The sequence below is a fragment of the Daphnia pulicaria genome, chromosome 2 (genome assembly GCF_021234035.1).
Source record: "Daphnia pulicaria isolate SC F1-1A chromosome 2, SC_F0-13Bv2, whole genome shotgun sequence".
NCBI lineage: Eukaryota > Metazoa > Arthropoda > Branchiopoda > Diplostraca > Daphniidae > Daphnia > Daphnia pulicaria.
The window spans coordinates 7,896,614-7,915,294 of record NC_060914.1 but is presented as its reverse complement, the minus strand read 5'-3'; the positions used below and the strand labels follow the sequence as shown (position 1 = coordinate 7,915,294).

The 18,681-nt window shown below is 37.6% G+C and overlaps 1 long non-coding RNA gene and 1 other non-coding gene across 2 annotated transcripts; both read left to right on the top strand.

The window, feature by feature from the left end:
* The first annotated feature begins 12,964 nt into the window (after positions 1-12,964).
* On the top strand, positions 12,965-17,655 carry LOC124327857. The gene is made up of 5 exons (XR_006916226.1): positions 12,965-13,181; positions 13,244-13,404; positions 14,726-16,117; positions 16,182-16,212; positions 16,290-17,655. It is a non-coding gene; the product is annotated as an uncharacterized LOC124327857 (long non-coding RNA).
* Positions 17,656-18,218: 563 nt separating this feature from the next.
* Positions 18,219-18,337, top strand: Trnal-caa. Its single transcript has 2 exons — positions 18,219-18,256; positions 18,293-18,337. It is a non-coding gene; the product is annotated as a tRNA-Leu (tRNA).
* Positions 18,338-18,681: the final 344 nt, after the last annotated feature.

Below are 18,681 nucleotides of genomic sequence, written 5' to 3'. Positions count from 1 at the left end.
ATCTCTCACGCTGGGTTACATATATCTTTCTCTTCCGCCGGCTTCGAGATGCACTCGACATATTATGGGGAAATCGACAATCGACGCGCTATATCTCTGCTGCGCTGTCTATAACAGTCACAAGAGTGGATCTGTGATGTTATTGAAAGAAACTCTGTGAAGATCCAGCTCGAGCAAATACTATAATATCTCTAACGGTAGGCGATTCTTGATGGGAGAAGGGGTGCCGGTGCCCAGCTCCAGCACACACACACAAGCTACAGGCGGTGTCTAACAAAAGAATGTTCGTATTATCTGTAGCTATCTAGATATATTTGTTTATCGTAAGGACAGCGCTTACAAATACCAAAGTATTTGATGTTATATCCAGTAGGCCCTGTCCTTATATTCGCTTCTTTTTCTTGTGCTCTCATTGTTCCTCCTCGCCTCTTTTTAGCTCCCCCCTTCGATTCCGTTGTTGGAGCGTGAAATCGGCGCGCGCACTCACACACGCACAATTGCCCTTGCTGAGCTGCTCGCCGGCGAAAACAATAGACCGCCAACCTTGTAACGCAAATACCTCATTCCTTTTCAGCAACTCACTACTATGATTAAGAGTCTTTTTACAAGATGGGAGAGACTTACACACAAGTGAGGCATTTGTCGATGAGAGCGGCTATATTCAAGCGGAGATGATGAGTCGGTATCCTACTATATAGAGTATAGCCTATAAGAGATAAAAAAGGATAACATCCGAAATTCTGCGGCAAATCAAAAAGAGAACTTATCTATTTTACTCAAGAATAAAACTATGTTGATGTAAACTAGGCTAGATATCGTTGCTGTTTGAAATTTCAATCTTTTTGAAATGGGGCTTTCGGCAAATGGTTTTTCGTGAAGAATTTCTCGGCCCATATCGAACGCATGAATTATGCACGGAAGAGTGAAGAAGAAAAAAAATGCTTGGCCACCAAAACAATAAGAGAGAAAAGACCCTCAGCAAACATAGACTGATGTATATTAACTAATGAAGGCTATAACAAATTCATTTATGGGATTGAATGAAATATATTTTCATGCTGCTGCTGTGAAGGTTGGCCAGGCCATACGATTTTTATTCGAGAAGCGAAGCCAAACAGTCAATCGTCAATGGGGTTCCCTGAGCACACAAAATAAAAATGGCCAAGAGAAAGCAGCATATATATTGGACGCGGGCATATTTCGGAAGGTCTGATTTGTTTTTTATTTTTCACTGCTGCTGCTGCTATAGCCATCTTTTTACGAATGACGACGGTATCCCACCGAGGCTCTATACGGCATCGAAGAAAACCGATTCGATGCCAGCCAGCCGATTATATTATTCATGAACGGAAAAAAAGAAAAAAAAAATGTGGAAACGGAATGCTGCCGATGCTGACTCTTCTTGTGTGTCTATTCATTTATAGCGCATATACAGATAGGAGCGCAGTCTATACAATGTAAGCAAGGAAATATGCCCCTCTGTGTCTATATAGCCTCGTCCGCTGAAAGCTGGTCAGTCGTATTTAAGCCTGTGTGCACCCTTTGATCTTGTATCCCTGCTGGGTCATTCCTCCATGACGTCCTCTCTCTCTCTCTCTCTCCCTTCCTTCTTAATCCTAATATAATGCCTCACTGTGAGCTATGTGCATTTGAGAAAAGAAAAGAAAAAAAAGTAAAAAGGCATTACACCGAATATGTTACAACAGCAAAGAATCTGAACAAGGGGAATTTCTTCCATTACCTTTATGAGATTAAGGTCATTATGCCGCTTTTTTTGGCTATTCAGCTCAGAAATAAAACATTTAAAGAATTTGTCGATATATAAAAAATGTATCATATAAAAAAACTGTTCGTATAAATAACATAAATAGGATTGCTCATTGCTGCATCAAACAATATCTATATGACTATATCGATATAATAATTTTTGATGAAGATTATTATGATTCTATACAACATTTTAAAAAATTGTGTAATAAGAGAATCGCCCATATAATTTTAACCATTCTAGTTGAATAAACCAACAACCAGCACCAAGTTTAAACGCAAGCAGTCATCACATACAAACTCGCTATATAGCCTACGCTCGTACAAACGGGGTACATACGTGCGTATAGATATATGTGGTATCATCACTCTTCGCTGATTGAAATCATTGTAGCGGATTTGATGGCGAACTGTCAACAAAAAAGCCAAAAGAGATTTGAGCGAGTCAGTCGCCCTAATATTGATGATACATGGAGGAGCTATACGAGCTATACTACATACGGTGCAGCAAGGCATATATGGTAGATTTGAATCTTTCGAGCGACTCAAAATGAAAGCACTTTTGTGGTGGGGAAACGGAGAACCGTAAAAGTCGCGACATAGAGGAGTCACCCACACAGCAGAGGATGGATGGGAGCTAGTATATAGGCCTATACAGTCGAATCTAATGGTCAAAACAAAGGGGAGTTCCTGATTTGATTTTGGCGCTGGTTCGCCAATTTAGCGGGGTGAAGTCGAGGCTGATATGGGAGAAGGCATAGGCAGCTATACAACGGGTGCTTAAGCATCTATACGTATATACATATATATATATACCTTATAGAATAGATATAGGTAGCCGGGTAAGTGCATTAGAAGGCTGTCAACAGGTGGGAATTGTGGCAGACTAGTGGCGCACGCTTAATGAACACGTGGCTAGACGATGTAAATGGAAAAGTCTAGGTAACTGCGCGAGGCCCTCCAACTTGGAACCACCACCACGGGAAGAGCGGCGACAGCAGGTATATATTCAATCTGATGTGCGCATAGGCTATATAGGGAGGTGTATATTTCTAGCTCTTGGCTCTCGACTATATTGACAGAGAGTTTCTCTATATATAGCCCTATATAGACCTATATGTGTATATGTTTATACATACGTTGTAAGTAGGAGAGATGTAGTAGTGCCACAGAGACAGGTTTTGACTTTGGCCTCTGAGCTTGAAAACGATCCTTACCTTGCTGCTGTGGCGCCTATGCTGCCTTTTCGTCAAAATATATACCTGCGTCTCCCTGACTTGTTAATTCTCTTTCATATTAAGAAACAATCTTTTAATGTCTCATTTTTTCTTTATTCAGAATGTCAATCGTCTAATCTCAGCAGTGCCAACGAGTTGCACTCGCCCATTTTCCCAATGTGCATGCCCACTTCTTTTTATTAATACTGTTGATAGATATTGGCATTGAGTTTAGAATCCACAATTGATGACCCTTTAATTCTTTAAACCAAAAAAGGCTAGACATTATTTGCGAAATGTATAATGATTATAAATTAAGGAACAAACGGCATAGCACATAAGCGTAAAAATTAAAAAAAAGAAAGAAACACGATATCGTTGTATTTTCTAGGAGCACGAATGGCTCTTTATTATTGACACCGCGCCCATATATATACCATCAGCACTGCATAGACAGAGGCTGCTGGGCTATATGTAACTGCTGTAAATCAAGTCAAACACAATCGAAATGGCCAAGTTGTGCAATATATATCTATGTCTGTGCTGGTAGCCTTGTTTATACATTTATCACAAAGCGCTCACAGTATATATTAATAGATGAGGTATAGTCGGCGGCTCGATGATATAGCAGCAGCGGGGGGTCTACAGATTCTCATCGTTATTTACGTTGTGGAATGACGGAGAGAAAGATTGCGTTCTGGCTTCCAAAAAAACAGTAGATACGATGGGAACCAGGAGGAGAAACGGAAGCGCTATCGAATTAAAAAGAAACAAAAAAAAAAAACTCTGGCGGCAAGATTACTTACTCACTATAAGGTTACCCTATATTCTATTATACGTATAATAATAATAGCTAAAAGAAGAAAAGCCTTTGGTCTGGTTTTTATTGAAATAAAAAAAAATGCGGTGAAATTAAATGACTCTGGTAAAAAAAAAATAAGATTATGGACGAATAATCCCGCGAATAATAATATAAGGCTTTTCAAATCTACTGTAGTTGTCAAAAAATATTTCGCTGATGTGTGAAGCACTTTTCACTTTTAAATGCAATTTGTATATATTATAATAGACAAAGTAATAAATTATATAAGCGAATTTGGGCCAAACGTTTGTTGAAATTTAATTCCAAAGTATCAGTAAATTCAGTAAATTTTATCTATAGGCCATTGATCGAATCGAATTATTAATCGTGTTCAACTTTCATAAATCAAAACGCAACAAAAGTAGAATAGTTGGGAAAGGAGTATATAAGCGGAGAAGGTCATTTCGGGGAGATCACAATGATATAGTGAGGCAGTTCCACTTGAAAGAAAGATGATGATAATTATATATACAGATCAAAACCCAAGGGGGTGCGGCTGTATGGACTGGCGCTGAGTCCAACCAGTGGGCGGTCGTTGGTCGAGCGCGCACCCTTGAAAGGAGACGAAAGCAAGAAGGCCAGAATCATCGATTGGTTAAGGAGGGATCACGTATCATTAGTTTTTCTCCTTTTCATTACGTGAACTCAAAAGCCCAGCATGATGGAATCCTTATCGATATGCGTATATAACTATGTATAATATTCGAGTGTTTGCTACATACTTGCTACCTTTTTCTATTTAATGAGATGCTTTCTAGTTTCTATAATGTATATGCATAATAAAACCTAAACAAATGTAAAAACGAAAAACAAAAAGATTAATGGTGAAAGTTAAAAGTAAGATCTGGGTTGTGATGCGTTCACTTTGTTAGCCTATTTTAGTTAGAGTTTATACGAGTCATCAGCAGCAACAAATTCTCAATAAATAAAATTGCTAATAGCCTGATATAGTACGTCATTTAAAATTATGAACAATGAAACGAAAAAAAAATGTCAATTGTTGAAGCATGGGAAATACATACAATTTGAGTTAGGTATAAGTCATAAATTCGTAATGAACAATTATACTTGTATAGGCTATCTCTGGCAGTTCTTATTAGCCACGGTATGTTGCATGGAGAATGAACACGGTAACTTCACTAAGATGAAAATGTTCGATAACAGTTCACTTCGTCTCGACGACGATATGCACTGACACGGTGGTCTCCTCTCGTTATTTCTTGTATCTCGGAATCAGATCAGGTTTAGGGTTTATTCCACCAGACTTATTCTGGTGGGCTCTGACCGTCTGACGTCACGCCAATACCCCGCGCCTCTCCACCAACTCCATGATTTGTTTCCCCTTTTCGAGCTCTTTAATGGGTACTGAGAGGCGCCACGTAGACGAACCGTTTGTGGTGTCCGTGTATAGTGATTTTTTTTTCTTAAATTCAGTTAGACTGAGAGCTATAGGTCTTGGAGCTCGCCAACTTGGCGTTACAGCAAAACTCATTGCTTTTTGAATTTATTTTGAACAAATTGAATTTATTTTGAAACATGTCGAATGAAAGATACCTTAATTCCAGTACAGCAAAGGAGAATAGAAGAAGGGGAAAGACAAATCGGAATTACGCCATAAGTAAGTTTGGATCTCATGATAACTAGCATCGATTTTTCACAGAAAACGGGATAATCTCGCATTAGTTTCGGTAGTCTTATGATATTTTATAAGATATTTTATAATCCTCAATAGGGAATTCTAACACAAATTCGATTGAACAGCCGATTTTTTAACAAGAAATGCAATTTGAAATCCCATTAATCCTATCCGATCTAGGTCTATACTATTCAACATGTATACCAATAGTCTACTTAACTACTTGGTCGGTTTTGAACAATACTCTCCACTATTAGCGTAATTTTTCTACCTATCCGCCTTTTGCCTTTTTCACAACGAAACCAAGAGGTTGTGCATCTAGCGGTCAACATTTGTAACTATTTGAAAAACTTATACATGCATGAAAAATTGTCAACTACCTGCGTTAGCAAGGTACCCGAAGGGATGTTTTTAATTTTTTTTCCATAAAAAAAAAATCAATAACACTTTAGCGCGCAAGAAGGGCCTGATTTTGGAATTATTACACAGACAGAGAGTTAAACGCAAGTAGATTTAGATTATCAGGAGGTAATTTACAAAAATAAGTTAATTGTCGGGTACCTGGGCATAATACCGTGGTGAGACGGACAGGTGTGTCACGGCGGACGGAAGCGACCACTGAAGTGGCAGAACTCGTCAGTGGTAAGACAATCTGTGTAGCAGTATAGAAGCAGTGGAGCTGGATGAGCGTGGGTCGCGAAGATGAGGATGGAGCAGAAAGTTAGTGGAAGTCACCACTGTCATGGACGAAAGCCAGCTTGGCCGGAGGTCAAGCAATACTTCCAGTATTCCACATTCTAAACACATATGAATTTCATTGGTGTATCACACAACCTGTTAAGTAATTCCTACACAAAGAACAGAAAAATAGTTTTACCGTTGGAGTGAGGCATCTATTGCGAATCCTTTGCGCATTTAAAATTGTTGATGTCGTCCGGATATGCGTTTTGTCTCTGACTGTCTCATCTTTAGAAATACTGCGGACTGAATTTGAATTCTCCATCAAATAAACCTTAAATGAAAATATGATGTCAAAATACTTAAACACTTTTCTTCAATTATCCAATAGAAGACTATCAGGGAATATTTGACTGATTTAGTATATCTAGCATAAATTTTTGGTCAGTTAGCTTAGCTAGACAGTCTTTGCCTTTGTTCGTGACTAGTGAATGAGTCTTTTTTTAGTTAAAAAGAAAAAAAAAACATTACAGAATAAGCTTATGAACACATTTAAATGTTCTGTATGTTTAAGTACCCCGAATCTTAATTTTACAGCTTACACTCTTAAAAGTCAATAAACAAAAATATTTTTACATACCGCCAAGTTCTTCTCGTAGTTCTTCCACCATACACCATGATTCTTCCTTGATTTCTATGTTGTTCGTAACTTCGTCTAGTGGTTTTCATGACACTTCGATGCTTCAATCTTGAATGACATTTTGCTGATACACATTGCCAGGTTTAGATGAAAGATGCTGCTCTCACACACACACACAATTTTTGCAGCAAGTTGAAAAGTTGGAAATTTGGTTTTTATATTTCACATCGTGCGTTTGTCACTTCTACAGCTCACAGCTGGGTTCACTAATCAACGATGAAATTGGCGGTTTTTTAATGTCACTGTCAGGTTGGAGAAGCGAATCTTAATCATTCGGTTGAGCCTTGTGATTTTCTGCTGCACCAGAAGGCAAGGAGAGAGGAAGATTTTGAGTGATTGGCATTGCTGGTGGATAAACAGATGGCGAGTGAATTGCCGAATTTTCCATGGTCGAAATATCGACGGCAATTGGATTTACATTAGGGGCTACACTTAAATAACTGGAATTATGATGAGGGTTATGTGCTGGGTAACCCGGTAACCTGGAGGTGGAAGCAGGTAAAATGGATTCACTTGCGGTTGTTCTATTAGGTGATCTTGCCCTTGAACCCTCGAGCGACGGAATTTTGTTTGCCTTTCTTGCATGGATTCACAGAGGCATCCTCACTCCTCAGCATCACCGCGAAGATTCTTTATCAATCGATGTGCGGCTTTGGCTCGACGCTCTTGTTCATCGTCTGAATAGTCCAAACACCCTTCCGGTGGCTCTTGATCATTACCCCATGACGCGTCGCTTCCTTCCACGAAGGCAGTATGATGATTGATGAGTCTGCGAGGCAAAATATACTTCCATATTCCATTCCAACCTGAATGCCTTGTTCAGTAATGTGCATGCTGCAAAGAATTAAATCTAACCTGCAAAAGTATTTGAATCATTAATTTGCATATAAATTTAGATGAAAAATAAATGTGACTCACCATGTACAAATCAGTTTCCTGACCTGACTGTCAAATACATCGAAGACCTGCCCCAAAAATGTTTTGCCATGATCTTAGAATTTAAATCTATTGCTGGACACCCTTTCTTGGCTGAAACAATCACCAATTATTTGATTCACAACCCCCATTGGTATGCATTCTTCTTCTGGAACAGAGATGATTAAGTCCTCAAGAGTGCCAAGTCAAGGATTTTCGAATTGATATTAGGTGGCACAACTCCCTGTCGGATGTTTCAACATTATTTTCATTATTTTCAACGCTGAAATTCAAATCAAATCCAACTGGAATAGTTAGAACACTTTCATCACTATTAGATTCACTTTCTGAATCGCAAAACATAATCTTGCCTGAAAGTAACATAAAAAATAGTAGATCAATAACTTGTTTGCGTCCATCCATTTCAACATCCAGCAATACCCCCTTCTGGATCTACATCTATATGTTACACTGTTAAAACTATACTTAGAAAATATATGCATGAATTCTTATTACATGCTGGTATGAAGGGAATGAGATTGATTTTCCAAGCTAGATGGTAGGCCTGTAGCAGCCTAGAATCAAAGGATTTACAACTTTCTTTTCATTTGTATAGACAATCTCCATAGTGGAAACATTGAGCAACATGTGATGAACCAATCTAAAAAAATTAAAAGTGGATATTTTATGATCCTATGACGACCCGTTTTCCAAAACAAATGTAATTGCTCGAAATTATTTGACACTAAAAAATTTAATATAACTGTACACCACACAATGGACTGTAATGTACTGTAAGTGTAATGGTCGTTTCGTTTCAAAATCGAAGTCAAAGTCGATGTCACTACGCGGTCATTCCCCTGGTAGCACGCCTCTATCTATAGGATGTACGTCGCCCATCTTTTGCAGCCGAGTTAGATGTCTTAACCCGACGTCCATAGGATTGCCTATGTCTATACTAATGTCGCGCCGTAAGACATCCAAATGGGTACGGCTTACAGCCGTCTTCAAAAGACTTAAATTTTAGCAAAAAGAAAAAAAGAAACGTTTCTCGATGGGCGCGAAACCACATTCTTTGGAGTGGTACTCCAGTGCTCTACCCACTACACCACTCTATATTACTTTTTAACTGTGTTTTGTTCAACGGAATCATCTATCCTGTGGACAGATAATTTGGACATCTCACAGACGTCATGTTACGTCTGTCTGTTAAGCGTCTAATTTCTAGACACAAATGGATGTCCGTGATCGTATGAGAAACGTAGATCTATAGGACGTCTATACGAAGATAGCATAAGGCCGTAGTAAATTGAGTATCCATGTGATATCCAATTTAGGTTGCAGATAGATCAGATTTGATTTAGACATTAAGACATATATATGATAGACGATGGATGTAAGTGTGCTACCAGGGTCTATTTTATTTACACTTTCATCATTCCAAAATAGAAGTGGCGCTTTTTACGTTTACACGCATCCTCCAACATTGGCCCTCTTTTTTGTATTTTGGCTTGATCAGCCATCTAGTGGGCAATCGAGTACTATACCCACCCATACCAGCAAAAAAAAAACGTGAATAGAAACCCTTCGGGTAACTTTACATTCGTATGAAGTAGTAATCGGGGTTGAAAATAGTAATTGGGTTGAGAGGTTTTCGTAGGGAATAGAAAATGTGGGTACACATGCATACATAAAATAAAATAAAAAGTAAGATGTAGTCTATCAAACAATACTTAATAGAGAAACAAATGGTACACAATTTAACCGACTTAAAAACAAAAAAACAAAAAAACAAAAAAACAAAACAAAAAAGGAATCTAACAAGGATGGCGTGACGTCGCGATTCATAAACTTATATCTCGTATATTCTAGCCATTACTCCATTAGTAGTGGAGTAAAGTTATGCCAAAAGGCTATGTTAACCTAGAACAAATTGCAAGAATTGATTTTTTTAATGAACTTTATTACTATCAAGGTAATAAATACTTGTTCAAAACCCCCCGAAGAAATAATTATATTTACCATTAAAAATATTGAATTTAAATAAAAAATTTCATTTAACTATTAATAAAATACCGAATTTAAAATATTTAAAATGAAAAAAAAATCATGAAATGATACCTTGTGATAGGCTACATCATATCACCAAATATGAATGTTTTCTGTCGAACGGTATTCTAGTTGTATAATTTAGAAGTTGTTACATTTTTAAAAATTTTACACAGTGCCGCCAAAAAGGTTTAACACGGTCTCTTATGCCCGATAGTCCCTAAGTAAAGTGACGATAACTTATAAACTATAGGATCTAAATTTTTCTATTGTTATTAAAATATAAAGAACATCCTAGCGTATAAGAATCGATCGTTGAATTATGGTGTTAATAGGACTTTTTCTTTAGTTATTCATACTTAAACTTAGTCTATCATTTTGTTTTATTAAAAGTAAGTTTACAACAATTCCCACCACGAGCGTTGTCATCGTTTTCCTGTCAAGTAAGTTTTGTCATGTCTGTTGTATTATTTGGTACCAAATAATAGAAATACACAGATATTCCATTGATAAGTAAAGCGAAATTTCTGTTTAATAATTCTTGACAGGAAAGCACATTACAAAAAACAACAGACATGACAAAACTTATTGATAGTTGGCTATCAACCTAAGTGAACAGGAAAAAGAAGTCAGTATAGAAGTTGATGAAATGTCACTAGATCCATAAATGAAGAAAATCAGGCAAATGGGACAGAATAGTCGGGCAAATTAAACAGTGGTGGTGTTCTAGTAATTCAAGATGGAAAACCTATTTTAGCCAACCGTCTATTGGCCTTTAACATGACGTCTTTCAAATGTCCTGTTTCTTACTTTTTTGTACGGCAACTAACGGCTAAGGCTATTTTTAAGCTAACCGAATTTGTTCTTGAAGGTATGGAAAAATACGGATTTAATGTTTCGAGGATTGTTGCCTTGTTGGCGACAACGCTTCTATCCACGTAAAGATGTTTCAAATGTGGAGTCCTGATGGCAATCTCGCCCCATTCATTAACATCTTTTCGATGAGGACTGATTGTTATTTTTCAGTTTTTACCACACACATACAGTCGCGGCTGAAAGTTTCTATACGTGTAGCTCCAAAACCCGCCTTTTTAATGTGTATTGGCGGATGATGTCAACCTATGATAGAGGTTGAGCTACCTTATTTGTTAGATTTCTCCTTTTCTTATCCCTAAATAATACGCCCCTCTTTACTTAACTCTTCCCCTTAACATCAATAACTATTTTACCGCGATGCGGCAGACGGTTCCGCAACCCTTTAAGCTTAGACGTGGCTGTTAAAATAAGTTTAAAAAATTGATTTGACTCTTTGGAATATGGATATTAACGTGCAGTCTCCTCGTTTGACTGAATCCGAAAAAGGGATTCTTGTAGGATATCATTTAAGTGGTTACAATGTAACCGAAATTTCTCAAATCCTCCGTCGGACAAGAGCGACAATTTACAAGTGGATAAAAAGATATCAAGATGAAGGATATGAAGGGTTGAAAGTAAGAAGACGAAGTGGTAGGCCACGTGAAACCGACGAAGACTGCGACCAAAGAATGATTGCAGCTGGTAATAATTATTTTATTTTATTAATAGCCGTCATTCTCACGTAATTTATCCCACTAGCCATACTGAGTCCATTTGATTCGGCGGAAGAGATCAGGGAAACAGCGGAGGCGGTTAATATTGCCATTCGAACGGTGAGAAGCCGTTTATTAGAGGCCGGTCTACGAGCGAGGACACCAAGTGTCAAGAATTTTCTTAAAGAAATGCATCGCGCTAATCGAATCAAGTTTGCTAGAGAACACATTCACTACAATCTTGATTTTTGGCGCAAAATAATCTGGTCGGATGAAAAAACCTTCCTCTCTTCTGGGCGTCCTCCGCAATACGTTAGACGTATGGACGGAACCCGGAACGATTCCGCCAATCTCGCTCGGAACTTGTGGTCAACAAGAAAATCCCTGAATGTATGGGGGTGCGTGACGTACGACGGCCCAGGAGTTATGCACAGGATTGAAGGAAAACTGAATAGCCACCAATATCTTGACATCTTGAGAACACAAATGCGGCCTTTTGCGGAAGAAAACTTTCCGCTGCCGGAAGTAGCCAACGGAGTCACCCAAGAATTCCGTTTTTTCCAGCATGACGGGTATTAAATCCTATTATTAATTAAGCTAATTCATTCATTAATTTTTGTTAATTAAGGTACCCTAGTCATAACGCAAGAATTGTTCAAGACTGGCTAAGAGGAGAAGCTCTCCAACAATACCGGATCAAGACTCTTTGGTGGCCGGCGTATAGTCCGGATTTAAATCCGATTGAGAACTTTTGGGGATACATGGTCCGCAATATGGGTCAAATGGAGGCGAACAACGCTGACGACGTGTTTGACTGGGTCAATCAATTGTGGGAAATGATGGCCGAAAATCAGGCCTATTGGCGAAGTTTAATAGAATCGATGCCCACTAGATTGGCAAGAGTTTTAGAATTAAACGGTGATATGACAGAATATTGATGATCAATACAATTTGTCTATCTACCTTATTTTCTATTCATTTAGTGTTAGGTATAAAATGGTTGCGGAACCGTCTGCCGCATCGCGGTAAAATAGTTATTGATGTTAAGGGGAAGAGTTAAGTAAAGAGGGGCGTATTATTTAGGGATAAGAAAAGGAGAAATCTAACAAATAAGGTAGCTCAACCTCTATCATAGGTTGACACCATCCGCCAATACACATTAAAAAGGCGGGTTTTGAAGCTACACGTATAGAAACTTTCAGCCGCGACTGTATATTGAAAAACATACGCAATTGACAGGCAGATTGGGTATTTGACATATGTGGTCAATCCTTTTTTTTAATTAGTAAGAAGAGTTCAAGTAATTCAAAAAAAAAATTCCCCTTCTTCCGTCTCTATCGCAGTCTTACTAGGATTACTACTTACACTAGGAAATTTTCGAGGTTTAACTGCTTAACACCCTAATAGTTTAATAGCTCAAATATCAAAACTGTTTAGATATTTGAGCTTTTAAGTTCTTAAACTTTCTGAAAGTTTAAGCTCCAGCCAATAGAAATAGTTGAGAGGTGTGCCTTGTTTCTATATTTTTAATAGAGTAGTACCACCTCAAGACTTGCTACATTTGTTATTTGATTGCTGGTCTGAATTTGTCTGAGTAGTTTTTAATCGAGAGCTGGCTTTTTAAATATTTTATTAATAAAAATGTCAGGAACAAGTAATGGCATCACTAAAATGTGAATTCTATCCCCCAAAAATCCCAATCCCAAAACAAACCCACTAGATTCTCTCCTGGAAAGAACAATGGAAACGGCCCATCAAAATCAGGTCCTAGTTATGCAGTTAAGAAAAGGTTACTTTAAATACGATTTACTTCATATTATAAAAACTAATGTTTATTTTGTGTTATTCTAGGGTTTCAACATATTCATGGAGTGACGAAACAATTGAATTACTCATCCAGGGTGTTTCAAAGTACCCAGTGCTATTTGACATTACTCGTGCTGATTACAAAGATGTTACTGTGCATGCCAAGGCAAATGATGCTGTTGCCAAAGGATTGCCTAATAATTATAGTACGTATTCAAACTCTTATATATATTGTAGAATACCTAGCATGTTCCACTTTTAAAAAAATTTGCTGCTGCTGATGTCAAAGCAAAATGAGACTATTTGAGAAAACTTTGGTTGAACGAGAGAAGAAAACTTAATAATGAAGATCCATCTGGTACTGGTTTTGATGACTCAAAAATAAACAGACGCAAACCACTTTCCTTTTATGAAGCTATGCAGTTCATTGCTCCATTTATTCGATCAAGAGTGTATGTGTTAATAGAATATTCATACTCGTCAATGAATGTTTATACTTTAAGATAGAAAAGCAAGTTTATCAGCTCCACGCGAAGGGATAGTCGTAAGCCAGTTGAAAACTGTCTTAAATGACAAATTCAGTGCCTATTGTTAAGTCGGACTTATTCATAATTCACACTTTTCTTTACAGACTTTTTGGTCTTAAAACGGGATTTTTCTGTCACAGTTAAATATCCTTGCAAGTTATTTACGTTTAGTTTGCTCAAGTCATATTTTCCTATTTTTACACATAAAGTTCAATGATTGAATTTTAAAAATAACCATCTTTTAGTTTAATTATTGCAAAACATAAATGCAAATCTGCTTGTTGCGTCATGGTTGGGACATCACAGATTGCGTCATCACGGGGATGCTATGGACATCTGGTGGTGATTTATTTTGACCTAAAGTAAAAAAGTTGTAGTCGCAACCGCCAGATGTCACTAGTCATTAAGCTGTTATTTTAGCAGTTTTTCATCAATTACAGGAGAACTAATTAAGTAAATGAAATTATTTTTGTTCTGGTCGCACCGCATATTTTTTGTGTAATTTTTAAGACCAAAAAGTCCGAAATCTGTCGTGAAACACCCGAGTTATGGAGCGGGACATACATTACATACAAAGTGACATGGCTTTTTTTTTCTGCGTACGCGATTATTAGCTTCGCCCTTCAGGCTCGCAATTAGTAGCCGTCATAGCAGCATGGAAAAAAATAGCATAAAAATAAAAATAGCAGCATGTCTTTCACGAAAAATGTATTTTTTCTTCAACAACGTTAATAAAGCAAGTAAAATGGCTGTGATTCCGGCGACACATTTACTTTTCCAATCGTATACTGACATTTAAAAATTGTAGTCATCCATTTTGAATTTTTGACAATAAGTACCGCCTTCTTTTGTCAGTAAAAAGATTTTGTTCTTGGGCTAAGTGTAAGTTGTAAAATTAAGAATTTGGTTTAATTTTTTAAGAAATTAAGAAACTAAGAACTTAAGAAAAAATAAAAAAAAAATCATTTTTGAACGAAATCACGGTTTCTTTATTTTTCAGGTGAGTAGCTCTGCTTGTGGAGAGCAATGCTACAACGTTGGCATTTGTAAACGCTGCTGGGAATAAAAGCCTTTCCATGTACATTCATTTCCCCAAGAGTTAAGGTGAACCTCACCAAATTGATAAATTTGCCTGTGATTTTTTAATGTCCTTCAGGTTGAACTACGTCTGGTTACGAGTTTTTCTTTTCTTAATTTCGTTATATTGCAGCATCTATTGAAACAAGTTAACTGTTCTCCTGTCAATCCAAATCTTCTTATTCTCGAGAACCAAATCAGCCACATTAGCTATCCCCTACTTGAATTTTGCAAGAAAAGTGGTCCCTGGTAGCACGCCTCTATCTATAGGATATACGTCGCCCATCTTTTCAGCCGAGTGAGATATCTTAACCCGACGTCCATAGGATTGCCTATGTCTATACTAATGTCGCGCTGACATCCAAATGGGTACGGCTTACAGCCGTCTTCAAAATACTTAAATTTAAGCAAAAAGAAAAAAAAAAGAAACGTTCCTCGATGGGCCCGAAACCACCGTCTTTGGATTGGTACTCCAGTGCTCTACCCACATCACCACACCCTATTACTTTTCAACTGTATTTGGTTCAACGGCTCTAAATTAATATTAGCAGTTAAAATTCTGAAAATTTAAAGTCCTTGTCGTCCTCATCTATCCTGTGTACAGATAATTTGGACATCTCACAGACGTCATATTACGTCTGTCTGTTAAGCGTCTGATTCCTAGTACACATGGATGTCCGTGATCGTATGAGAAACGTACATCTATAGTACATCTATGCGAAGATAGCATAAGGCCGTAGTAAATAGAGTATCCATGTGATATCCAATTTAAGTTGTAGCTAGATAAGATTTGATTTAGACATTAAGACATCTATATGATAGACGATGGAAGTGAGTGTGCTACCAGGGGTATAGTTGAAAATTCTTCACGTTGCCACCTCACACATCTCATGTGACTTAGACCCTCGCCAATTTTTATTTCGTTTTATTGAATCAGATGTGAAGCAAGAACATTGTCAGTGGATGCGAATTAATTGAGTTCAGAGAATTTCCATATACGACGTGGCTTAGTTAACAGAAGGACGAGAGGAGATTCCGTTCCAGAAATATCAAATCAGTATTTGCTACCCGCGGGATTTATCCATATAACCGACATGCAATCCCAGAGCACATGTTTGCACCTTCTTCTGTTACTACCTTGCCTGCTGGTATAGGAAATTTAATTAAAAATTTAATTTGATAATCGTTAATCTCCTTAGTTGCACCAGGGAATGAAACAGAAAGAACAAATGCACCGTCTCAGCGCTTGTGCCAAAAATCGATTCTGAACAATATGTTTTAGCCGATATAGTAAATCATCGTCTCAATCAGCAAGGTATTTTTATAAAATAGAGATTTTTAATCTACATATTAAGACTTTAAATACAATTAAATTTCAGCTGTAGCGGACATCAATAAGTCAAGAACATGGTATGTTACATTATCTTGACAGTTAATAGTCGGAAGTTGCAATTAACTCCAATGCTGGCTTCCTCCCCTCTACTAAGATCTGCTTTTTCGTCCATACTACTTACTCAAATGCCTTCAAACGAACTGCCTCGTCAAAGCTTCACACCGGAAGAAGTTTTACCTCATCAACATCAAGAAGGGTACCAAGGAACAAGAACAGAGGTTCTTCTCGTTGATTGACAAATTCGACCGAAATTGCTATGTTTAAAGAGGCGCACAGCGCAAAAATGTTTAAAGAAAACAATCGGATTGTGAAGGAATTGAAGACTAATTGAGAGGTGTACTAAAATAAACTTAAATTACCAACACCCAGTAAAACAGGGTGTTGGTAATCTGCAAGACAAGTCTGCATGACGGTAATCTGCATGAATTTACTGCATGAACAGGGCTGTCATGCGCACCTACGGGCAAGATAAACTGCATGACTACTTCCGCATGACACCAAATAAAAATTTTGCAAATTATAACGCGCGCACACTGCCATGGCAACGCCCAAACGGAGAAAAAAAAGAACGAAAATCTTATTCATGCAAGAAATTCAACCAAAGAAAAATTGAAGAATAGTACCGGGTGCCCCATACATTTTAACAGAGAGGAATTGGCTGATTTAAAAGAACAAGCTGTACAGCTATCTCGCGATGGAGAACAAGTTAGAAATTTCAAAAAAACAAACAAAAGCGTAAAATTGCACTCATTCAGGATAAAAACTACAATCTCCATGAAATCGATGATGACACCAAGTTCATTAAGGAGATTATAACATACCCTGATGTTGCAATTTACATTTTCCATCCTTAGCTTTGGGAACTGTTCAAGGGATTGCTGAACCGAAAAGATTTACCTTTCCTTAGTTTGTCGGTGGATACCACTTTTGAAATGACTGATGGGTATGAAATGCGTACTGTCTAAAATTTATGTGTCTAAATGGGGGGGGGGGTAATCTGCATGAATGCTTTTCGATTTTTCAATTTTTGAGTTAGCGTATGTATGGCGTAATGAATGAATGTGTAAATCTATTCCATAATTATTTTTAATTTTAATTTTTTTTTTATTAGCAGGCTTTGACTGCAATTACTACAGTGACGGCATTTCTACGTTCTCAATCAGAATCAATGTCCCACCGTCCAAGTCGGCTTTATTGGATTCAGCTAAGGGCAGGGTGCGAAAAAGAAAAGAAATCCAAAGGAAATTATGAAAATGTTGATCCTGTCAAGAACTACTCCCTGACGCTAAGAGCTGTTTCAATTCACGAAGAAAAAGTTTTAGAAAAATGCACAATTGAGCTTAGCACAGCACAGCACATCAAAGCACAGCACAGCACTAGATGTTTGGGAAGTATTTTTGGTTTTTCTTCAACATGAATGCATCCTATTACATATGATGAGTTTTCTTTTATAATTATTGAAAAATGTAGTATTCTACACTGATTCAACACCAAAAATACCATTGTATGTTATAGGAAAGGTCTCCACCACGATTTGGAAATATTTCAGGCTAGATGTTTGGGAAGTATTTTTTTTTTAAATATATTTATAGTTTCACTTATTCAAAGAGTTTTATTCTTACAGGATATGTAAATTTATTTCCAATGCACCATTTAAAGTTAATTTAATAAATGAATTCATAAAAACATTCATGATGTTTATGAAATAGAAACATGAAGAAACTCTTCCAGGAGCTGCGCAGTAGCTGCACTTAACTGCACAGCACAAAACAGCACAGCACAGCACAGCACAAAAATGTATTGTTTGACTTCCTAATGGGTGTCGTTAGCTAATCAGCATGCCTCTGTGGCGCAATCAGCTAGCGCGTTCGGCTGCTATCATAGATTCCCCTCTGGTGTTTATGGACTTCTTCCCTCTGCCAGTGCAGCGAGCCAGTGCAGCGAGCCAGTGCAGCGAGCAAGTGCAGAAAAGAGTTTTAATGCCAAATCAGTAGGGAAAATGTATTTAGGTCCAAATGATGTGGTCAGGATGGCCGAACGGTCTAAGGTGCCAGACTCAAGGACATATTCCTTGCTTCAATAAGAGAATTTGCAGTATTCTGGTCTTCAATGAAGGCGTGGGTTCAAATCCCACTCCTGACAAACATATCGTTATCTGAATTCACATGATCATCGCATTGCAACTTAATTAGAGAGGTTGCTTTGATACAGTGATATAGATTGCTTAATGTACCACTATACAAGGTCACCAAGTGGTAAAACTGGTCGATTTTCTGTAATTTAAAAACATGTGACAATACGAAAATGATGACGCTCATTTGCATCAAGAGATGGTGGTATATTGGTTAGCATAGTTGCCTTCCAAGCAATGGGCCCAGTTCGGTTCTCGGCTATCGCAATTTAGCTATTATTGCTAGTTCTTAGCAGACTAGTCAACCTACGGAATTAAAGTCAATTTTCAAAAATGATACTTTTTAGGTAAAAAT